Genomic DNA, 10,498 nt, shown 5'->3' on the forward strand with positions numbered 1-10,498 from the left:
AAACCGATTTTGCATTGGGTTGCATCACTTTTTCAATGCAGCATTAACACAATTCGTTTTTTGGTATTTACAAAGCCATGCACATGTTAAGAAAAGGTAACAGCACACAGCACCTTGCTCTGCCATGCTTTACTTTGCGTCAGGTAGGTGTTCCACGGGTGGTACATGTTTTTCTCATACATCCACACATGGATTTTGATGTAAACCCATATTTACAAAAACATACAGTCATGGTTTTGTGCAACAATGTTGCGCCTACCCGAGGCTGGTGTAAGGCGAACAGATGTCTTTATTTCTCCATGTCACTGCCTCTTTGCATGTGGTGTGCTACAATTTGCAGATACAAAGAGTAAACAAGCACTTGCAATACAACATGTCTGGCATTTCTCAGAGATAGAGCTATTAGCAGTTGTAAACTCCCAACCAGACTTTTCTTGACTCATTAAATGTAAATAATGAGCGCGATCGTGCTGCTACAGTTCACTCATATTGAAACCTATCGGCAAAAGTGCAATTATCTATGTAACCGGCAAAAGTTCAATTAATTATGTAACAGGGTTGATGTCATGCAATGAGCTCGACTTCTGTCAAACGAGATTGTGCTGTGAAAAAAAAGAGAAAAAGTAGTCCACAAACCAGATGGAAAACAGCGAGCCTCCTTTGTTTTCAGTACTTGGTCGCTGCGCTCAAGGAGGGCTAACCACCGGAAAAGGCATGACGTATGCATGCCTTCCACTAACGAAGGCAAGCAGATTTTAACAGGGAAGCCCACGAACCAATGAAAGACACCAACGTGAAATGGACGGGGCTCCTAGCCCTTTTCTAACTACAACAGCGTCTCGCAAGCAATACTCATGCACAAGCGCATTCTAGCGCAGGCTTGACTCTAAAAAATCTCCTATGATAGTTGGAGGAAGATATCCCTTTATGCACATCAGCTCTCCTGAACATAAGGCAGATACCCTTGCACTCAAGGCAGCCCGAAGTGCACCTTTGCATAGACAAAGAGCAGAACTGCACCATTTCTGTGAAGATATGTCTCAGTTCTGCTCTCTTCGAGTGACGCACAAAGGAACTTTGCTCGCTGTGCTGCACTGCGTCCCTTATTTCTAAATATTCCAATTAGTGATCAGTTTACCAAAAAAGTAGCAAATCTGCACCCATAGATGTACTCCTTGAAAGGATACAAATTTACTACCTTTTTAAAATACACAATCACTGGCAATAGTAGCCTTGGAAAGCTATGCCAGATTCAGGTTTGAAGCTATGCCCCTTTTCTTTCTCAGACTCACACAATCCTCTCTCCTGCTGATTCCATTGTTACTCAGGTATGCTCTGCTCCTTCATATAGTCCCCAGCACGGCATCCTGACAAGCTCCTGGCTCCATAGCTCAGGGGTTAGAGCACTGGTCTTGTAAACCAGGGGTCGTGAGTTCAAATCTCACTGGGGCCTCACAAACATTTGGGATTTAACAACACTTTTTAGTTCATTGGGGAGCCTCACTACAAATATTCTTTTCAAGATAGAAAAACAAAGGCGACACAGGGCAAAGCACGCAAGAAAGGGGAGCATTACACACAGTGTCAGTGGAATGACAAACACAAGACTCCTACAGGGTCATACAATTGACTTGTGTGAGTATGGGGGATGTTTAGAGTGTGACATCCCAAAATATCATTCTTGACTTGGTTGTTGGCTTTGGTGCCCCTTCAGCCACGTCCTTTGCAATGCACATGTCATTTTTTTAATATCATCCTGATTTCACTGTGAGATTTTAACTTGTTCTTTTTTTCGGGTCCGGAATGTAAGTGTATATTTAGGCCCATGTTTAAACCGATTTTGCATTGGGTTGCATCACTTTTTCAACGCAGCATTAACACAATTCGTTTTTTGGTATTTACAAAGCCATGCACATGTTAAGAAAAGGTAACAGCACACAGCACCTTGCTCTGCCATGCTTTACTTTGCGTCAGGTAGGTGTTCCACGGGTGGTACATGTTTTTCTCATACATCCACACATGGATTTTGATGTAAACCCATATTTACAAAAACATACAGTCATGGTTTTGTGCCACAATGTTGCGCCTACCCGAGGCTGGTGTAAGGCGAACAGATGTCTTTATTTCTCCATGTCACTGCCTCTTTGCATGTGGTGTGCTACAATTTGCAGATACAAAGAGTAAACAAGCACTTGCAATACAACATGTCTGGCATTTCTCAGAGATAGAGCTATTAGCAGTTGTAAACTCCCAACCAGACTTTTCTTGACTCATTAAATGTAAATAATGAGCGCGATCGTGCTGCTACAGTTCAGTCATATTGAAACCTATCGGCAAAAGTGCAATTATCTATGTAACCGGCAAAAGTTCAATTAATTATGTAACAGGGTTGATGTCATGCAATGAGCTCGACTTCTGTCAAACGAGATTGTGCTGTGAAAAAAAAGAGAAAAAGTAGTCCACAAACCAGATGGAAAACAGCGAGCCTCCTTTCTTTTCAGTACTTGGTCGCTGCGCTCAAGGAGGGCTAACCACCGGAAAAGGCATGACGTATGCATGCCTTCCACTAACGAAAACAAGCAGATTTTAACAGGGAAGCCCACGAACCAATGAAAGACACCAACGTGAAATGGACGGGGCTCCTAGCCCTTTTCTAACTACAACAGCGTCTCGCAAGCAATACTCATGCACAAGCGCATTCTAGCGCAGGCTTGACTCTAAAAAATCTCCTATGATAGTTGGAGGAAGATATCCCTTTATGCACATCAGCTCTCCTGAACATACGGCAGACACCCTTGCACTCAAGGCAGCCCGAAGTGCACCTTTGCATAGACAAAGAGCAGAACTGCACCATTTCTGTGAAGATATGTCTCAGTTTTGCTCTCTTCGAGTGACGCACAAAGGAACTTTGCTCGCTGTGCTGCACTGCGTCCCTTCTTTCTAAATATTCCAATTAGTGATCAGTTTACCAAAAAAGTAGCAAATCTGCACCCATAGATGTACTCCTTGAAAGGATACAAATTTACTACCTTTTTAAAATACACAATCACTGGCAATAGTAGCCTTGGAAAGCTATGCCAGATTGAGGTTTGAAGCTATGCCCCTTTTCTTTCTCAGACTCACACAATCCTCTCTCCTGCTGATTCCATTGTAACTCAGGTATGCTCTGCTCCTTCATATAGTCCCCAGCACGGCATCCTGACAAGGTCCTGGCTCCATAGCTCAGGGGTTAGAGAACTGGTCTTGTAAACCAGGGGTCGTGAGTTCAAATCTCACTGGGGCCTCACAAACATTTGGGATTTAACAACACTTTTTAGTTCATTGGGGAGCCTCACTACAAATATTCTTTTCAAGATAGAAAAACAAAGGCGACACAGGGCAAAGCACGCAAGAAAGGGGGGCATTACACACAGTGTCAGTGGAATGACAAACACAAGACTCCTACAGGGTCATACAACTGACTTGTGTGAGTATGGGGGATGTTTAGAGTGTGACATCCCAAAATATCATTCTTGACTTGGTCATTGGCTTTGGTGCCCCTTCAGCCACGTCCTTTCCAATGCACATGTCATTTTTTTAATATCATCCTGATTTCACTGTGAGATTTTAACTTGTTCTTTTTTTCGGGTCCGGAATGTAAGTGTATATTTAGGCCCATGTTTAAACCGATTTTGCATCGGGTTGCATCACTTTTTCAATGCAGCATTAACACAATTCGTTTTTTGGTATTTACAAAGCCATGCACATGTTAAGAAAAGGTAACAGCACACAGCACCTTGCTCTGCCATGCTTTACTTTGCGTCAGGTAGGTGTTCCACAGGTGGTACATGGTTTTCTTGTACATCCACACATGGATTTTGATGTAAACCCATGTTTACAAAAACATACAGTCATGGTTTTGTGCCACAATGTTGCGCCTACCCGAGGCTGGTGTAAGGCGAACAGATGTCTTTATTTCTACTTGTTACTGCCTCTTTGCATGTGGTGTGCTGCAATTTGCAGAACAGATACAAAGAGTAAACAAGCACTTGCAATACAACATGTCTGGCATTTCTCCGAGATAGAGCTATTAGCAGTTGTAAACTCCCAACCAGACTTTTCTTGACTCATTAAATGTAAATAATGAGTGCGATCTTGCTGCTACAGTTCACTCATATTGAAACCTATCGGCAAAAGTGCAATTATCTATGTAACCGGCAAAAGTTCAATTAATTATGTAACAGGGTTGATGTCATGCAATGAGCTCGACGTCTGTCAAACGAGATTGTGCTGTGAAAAAAAAGAGAAAAAGTAGTCCACAAACCAGATGGAAAACAGCGAGCCTCCTTTCTTTTCAGTACTTGGTCGCTGCGCTCAAGGAGGGCTAACCACCGGAAAAGGCATGACGTATGCATGCCTTCCACTAATGAAAGCAAGCAGATTTTAACAGGGAAGCCCACGAACCAATGAAAGACACCAACGTGAAATGGACGGGGCTCCTAGCCCTTTTCTAACTACAACAGCGTCTCGCAAGCAATACTCATGCACAAGCGCATTCTAGCGCAGGCTTGACTCTAAAAAATCTCCTATGATAGTTGGAGGAAGATATCCCTTTATGCACATCAGCTCTCCTGAACATAAGGCAGATACCCTTGCACTCAAGGCAGCCCGAAGTGCACCTTTGCATAGACAAAGAGCAGAACTGCACCATTTCTGTGAAGATATGTCTCAGTTTTGCTCTCTTCGAGTGACGCACAAAGGAACTTTGCTCGCTGTGCTGCACTGCGTCCCTTCTTTCTAAATATTCCTATTAGTGATCAGTTTACCAAAAAAGTAGCAAATCTGCACCCATAGATGTACTCCTTGAAAGGATACAAATTTAATACCTTTTTAAAATACACAATCACTGGCAATAGTAGCCTTGGAAAGCTATGCCAGATTCAGGTTTGAAGCTATGCCCCTTTTCTTTCTCAGACTCACACAATCCTCTCTCCTGCTGATTCCATTGTGACTCAGGTATGCTCTGCTCCTTCATATAGTCCCCAGCACGGCATCCTGACAAGCTCCTGGCTCCATAGCTCAGGGGTTACAGCACTGGTCTTGTAAACCAGGGGTCGTGAGTTCAAATCTCACTGGGGCCTCACAAACATTTGGGATTTAACAACACTTTTTAGTTCATTGGGGAGCCTCACTACAAATATTCTTTTCAAGATAGAAAAACAAAGGCGACACAGGGCAAAGCACGCAAGAAAGGGGAGCATTACACACAGTGTCAGTGGAATGACAAACACAAGACTCCTACAGGGTCATACAATTGACTTGTGTGAGTATGGGGGATGTTTAGAGTGTGACATCCCAAAATATCATTCTTGACTTGGTCGTTGGCTTTGGTGCCCCTTCAGCCACGTCCTTTGCAATGCACATGTCATTTTTTTAATAATATCCTGATTTCACTGTGAGATTTTAACTAGTTCTTTTTTTCGGGTCCGGAATGTAAGTGTATATTTAGGCCCATGTTTAAACCGATTTTGCATCGGGTTGCATCACTTTTTCAATGCAGCATTAACACAATTCGTTTTTTGGTATTTACAAAGCCATGCACATGTTAAGAAAAGGTAACAGCACACAGCACCTTGCTCTGCCATGCTTTACTTTGCGTCAGGTAGGTGTTCCACAGGTGGTACATGGTTTTCTTGTACATCCACACATGGATTTTGATGTAAACCCATGTTTACAAAAACATACAGTCATGGTTTTGTGCCACAATGGTGCGCCTCCCCGAGGCTGGTGTAAGGAGAACAGATGTCTTTATTTCTCCATGTTACTGCCTCTTTGCATGTGGTGTGCTGCAATTTGCAGAACAGATACAAAGAGTAAACAAGCACTTGCAATACAACTGGTCTGGCATTTCTCCGAGATAGAGCTATTAGCAGTTGTAAACTCCCAACCAGACTTTTCTTGACTCATTAAATGTAAATAATGAGCGCAATCGCGCTGCTACAGTTCACTCATATTGAAACCTATCGGCAAAAGTGCAATTATCTATGTAACCGGCAAAAGTTCAATTAATTATGTAACAGGGTCGATGTCATGCAATGAGCTCGACTTCTGTCAAACGAGATCGTGCTGTGAAAAAAAGAGAAAAAGTAGTCCACAAACCAGATGGAAAACAGCGAGCCTCCTATGTTTTCAGTACTTGGTCGCTGCGCTCAAGGAGGGCTAACCACCGGAAAAGGCATGACGTATGCATGCCTTCCACTAACGAAAGCAAGCAGATTTTAACAGGGAAGCCCACGAACCAATGAAAGACACCAACGTGAAATGGACGGGGCTCATAGCCCTTTTCTAACTACAACAGCGTCTCGCAAGCAATACGCATGCGCAAGCGCATTCTAGCGCAGGCTTGACTCTAAAAAATCTCCTATGATAGTTGGAGGAAGATATCCCTTTATGCACATCAGCTCTCCTGAACATAAGGCAGATACCCTTGCACTCAAGGCAGCCCGAAGTGCACCTTTGCATAGACAAAGAGCAGAACTGCACCATTTCTGTGAAGATATGTCTCAGTTCTGCTCTCTTCGAGTGACGCACAAAGGAACTTTGCTCGCTGTGCTGCACTGCGTCCCTTCTTTCTAAATATTCCAATTAGTGATCAGTTTAACAAAAAAGTAGCAAATCTGCACCCATAGATGTACTCCTTGAAAGGATACAAATTTACTACCTTTTTAAAATACACAATCACTGGCAATAGTAGCCTTGGAAAGCTATGCCAGATTCAGGTTTGAAGCTATGCCCCTTTTCTTTCTCAGACTCACACAATCCTCTCTCCTGCTGATTCCATTGTACCTCAAGTATGCTCTGCTCCTTCATATAGTCCCCAGCACAGCATACTGACAAGCTCCTGGCTCCATATCTCAGGGGTTAGAGCACTGGTCTTGTGAACCAGGGGTCGTGAGTTCAAATCTCACTGGGGCCACTCAAACATTTTGGATTTAACAACACTTTTTAGTTCATTGGGGAGCCTCACTACAAATATTCTTTTCAAGATAGAAAAACAAAGGCGACACATGGCAAAGCACGCAAGAAAGGGGGGCATTACACACAGTGTCAGTGGAATGACAAACACAAGACTCCTACAGGGTCATACAATTGACTTGTGTGAGTATGGGGGATGTTTAGAGCGTGACATCCCAAAATATCATTCTTGACTTGGTCGTTGGCTTTGGTGCCCCTTCAGCCACGTCCTTTCCAATGCACATGTCATTTTTTTAATATCATCCTGATTTCACTGTGAGATTTTAACTTGTTCTTTTTTTCGGGTCCGGAATGTAAGTGTATATTTAGGCCCATGTTTAAACCGATTTTGCATCGGGTTGCATCACTTTTTCAATGCAGCATTAACACAATTCGTTTTTTGGTATATACAAAGCCATGCACATGTTAAGAAAAGGTAACAGCACACAGCACCTTGCTCTGCCATGCTTTACTTTGCGTCAGGTAGGTGTTCCACGGGTGGTACATGTTTTTCTCATACATCCACACATGGATTTTGATGTAAACCCATATTTACAAAAACATACAGTCATGGTTTTGTGCCACAATGTTGCGCCTACCCGAGGCTGGTGTAAGACGAACAGATGTCTTTATTTCTCCATGTCACTGCCTCTTTGCATGTGGTGTGCTACAATTTGCAGCACAGATACAAAGAGTAAACAAGCACTTGCAATACAACTGGTCTGGCATTTCTCCGAGATAGAGCTATTAGCAGTTGTAAACTCCCAACCAGACTTTTCTTGACTCATTAAATGTAAATAATGAGTGCGATCGCGCTGCTACAGTTCACTCATATTGAAACCTATCGGCAAAAGTGCAATTATCTATGTAACCGGCAAAAGTTCAATTAATTATGTAACTGGGTTGATGTCATGCAATGAGCTCAACTTCTGTCAAACGAGATTGTGCTGTGAAAAAAAAGAGAAAAAGTAGTCCACAAACCAGATGGAAAACAGCGAGCCTCCTTTGTTTTCAGTACTTGGTCGCTGCGCTCAAGGAGGGCTAACCACCGGAAAAGGCATGACGTATGCATGCCTTCCACTAATGAAAGCAAGCAGATTTTAACAGGGAAGCCCACGAACCAATGAAAGACACCAATGTGAAATGGACGGGGCTCCTAGCCCTTTTCTAAGTACAACAGCTTCTCGCAAGCAATACGCATGCGCAAGCGCATTCTAGCGCAGGCTTGACTCTAAAAAATCTCCTCTGATAGTTGGAGGAAGATATCCCTTTATGCACATCAGCTCTCCTGAACATAAGGCAGATACCCTTGCACTCAAGGCAGCCCGAAGTGCACCTTTGCATAGACAAAGAGCAGAACTGCACCATTTCTGTGAAGATATGTCTCAGTTCTGCTCTCTTCGAGTGACGCACAAAGGAACTTTGCTGGCTGTGCTGCACTGCATCCCTTCTTTCTAAATATTCCAATTAGTGATCAGTTTACCAAAAAAGTAGCAAATCTGCACCCATAGATGTACTCCTTGAAAGGATACAAATTTACTACCTTTTTAAAATACACAATCACTGGCAATAGTAGCCTTGGAAAGCTATGCCAGATTCAGGTTTGAAGCTATGCCCCTTTTCTTTCTCAGACTCACACAATCCTCTCTCCTGCTGATTCCATTGTCACTCAGGTATGCTCTGCTCCTTCATATAGTCCCCAGCACGGCATCCTGACAAGCTCCTGGCTCCATAGCTCAGGGGTTAGAGCACTGGTATTGTGAACCACGGGTCGTGAGTTCAAATCTCACTGGGGCCTCACAAACGTTTGGGATTTAACAACACTTTTTAGTTCATTGGGGAGCCTCACTACAAATATTTTTTTCAAGATAGAAAAACAAAGGTGACACAGGGCAAAGCACGCAAGAAAGGGGGGCATTACACACAGTGTAAACCAGGGGTCGTGAACCAGGGGTCGTGAGTTCAAATCTCAATGGGGCCTCACAAACATTTTGGATTTAACAACACTTTTTAGTTCATTGGGGAGCCTCACTACAAATATTCTTTTCAAGATAGAAAAACAAAGGCGACACAGGGCAAAGCACGCAAGAACGGGGAGCATTACACACAGTGTCAGTGGAATGACAAACACAAGACTCCTACAGGGTCATACAATTGACTTGTGTGAGTATGGGGGATGTTTAGAGTGTGACATCCCAAAATATCATTCTTGACTTGGTCGTTGGCTTTGGTGCCCCTTCAGCCACGTCCTTTCCAATGCACATGTCATTTTTTTAATATCATCCTGATTTCACTGTGAGATTTTAACTTGTTCTTTTTTTCGGGTCCGGAATTTAAATGTACATTTAGGCCCATGTTTAAACAGATTTTTCATCGGGTTGCATCACTTTTTCGATGCAGCATTAACACAATTCGTTTTTTGGTATTTACAAAGCCATGCACATGTTAAGAAAAAGTAACAGCACACAGCACCTTGCTCTGCCATGCTTTACTTTGCGTCAGGTAGGTGTTCCACAGGTGGTACATGGTTTTCTTGTACATCCACACATGGATTTTGATGTAAACCCATGTTTACAAAAACATACAGTCATGGTTTTGTGCCACAATGGTGCGCCTCCCCGAGGCTGGTGTAAGGAGAACAGATGTCTTTATTTCTCCATGTTACTGCGTCTTTGCATGTGGTGTGCTGCAATTTGCAGAACAGATAAAAAGAGTAAACAAGCACTTGCAATACAACTGGTCTGGCATTTCTCCGAGATAGAGCTATTAGCAGTTGTAAACTCCCAACCAGACTTTTCTTGACTCATTAAATGTAAATAATGAGCGCAATCGCGCTGCTACAGTTCACTCAGATTGAAACCTATCGGCAAAAGTGCAATTATCTATGTAACCGGCAAAAGTTCAATTAATTATGTAACAGGGTCGATGTCATGCAATGAGCTCGACTTCTGTCAAACGAGATCGTGCTGTGAAAAAAAGAGAACAAGTAGTCCACAAACCAGATGGAAAACAGCGAGCCTCCTAAGTTTTCAGTACTTGGTCGCTGCGCTCAAGGAGGGCTAACCACCGGAAAAGGCATGACGTATGCATGCCTTCCATTAACGAAAGCAAGCAGATTTTAACAGGGAAGCCCACGAACCAATGAAAGACACCAACGTGAAATGGACAGGGCTCCTAGCCCTTTTCTAACTACAACAGCGTCTCGCAAGAAATACGCATGCGCAAGCGCATTCTAGCGCAGGCTTGACTCTAAAAAATCTCCTATGATAGTTGGAGGAAGATATCCCTTTATGCACATCAGCTCTCCTGAACATAAGGCAGATACCCTTGCACTCAAGGCAGCCCGAAGTGCACCTTTGCATAGACAAAGAGCAGAACAGCACCATTTCTGTGAAGATATGTCTCAGTTCTGCTCTCTTCGAGTGACGCACAAAGGAACTTTGCTCGCTGTGCTGCACTGCGTCCCTTCTTTCTAAATATTCCAATTAGTGATCAGTTTACCAAA

The 10,498-nt window shown here is 43.2% G+C and overlaps 5 non-coding genes across 5 annotated transcripts; all 5 read left to right on the forward strand.

The window, feature by feature from the left end:
* The first annotated feature begins 1,380 nt into the window (after positions 1-1,380).
* TRNAT-UGU (transfer RNA threonine (anticodon UGU)) lies at positions 1,381-1,453 on the forward strand. Its single transcript has one exon. It is a non-coding gene; the product is annotated as a tRNA-Thr (tRNA).
* A 1,758-nt stretch (positions 1,454-3,211) lies between these two features.
* Positions 3,212-3,284, forward strand: TRNAT-UGU (transfer RNA threonine (anticodon UGU)). Its single transcript has one exon. It is a non-coding gene; the product is annotated as a tRNA-Thr (tRNA).
* Positions 3,285-5,047: 1,763 nt separating this feature from the next.
* Positions 5,048-5,120, forward strand: TRNAT-UGU (transfer RNA threonine (anticodon UGU)). The gene has a single exon. It is a non-coding gene; the product is annotated as a tRNA-Thr (tRNA).
* A 1,762-nt stretch (positions 5,121-6,882) lies between these two features.
* On the forward strand, positions 6,883-6,955 carry TRNAT-UGU (transfer RNA threonine (anticodon UGU)). Its single transcript has one exon. It is a non-coding gene; the product is annotated as a tRNA-Thr (tRNA).
* A 1,763-nt stretch (positions 6,956-8,718) lies between these two features.
* TRNAT-UGU (transfer RNA threonine (anticodon UGU)) lies at positions 8,719-8,791 on the forward strand. Its single transcript has one exon. It is a non-coding gene; the product is annotated as a tRNA-Thr (tRNA).
* The last annotated feature ends 1,707 nt before the right edge of the window (positions 8,792-10,498 follow it).

Source organism: Pleurodeles waltl, unplaced genomic scaffold, assembly GCF_031143425.1.
Source record: "Pleurodeles waltl isolate 20211129_DDA unplaced genomic scaffold, aPleWal1.hap1.20221129 scaffold_39, whole genome shotgun sequence".
Lineage (NCBI taxonomy): Eukaryota > Metazoa > Chordata > Amphibia > Caudata > Salamandridae > Pleurodeles > Pleurodeles waltl.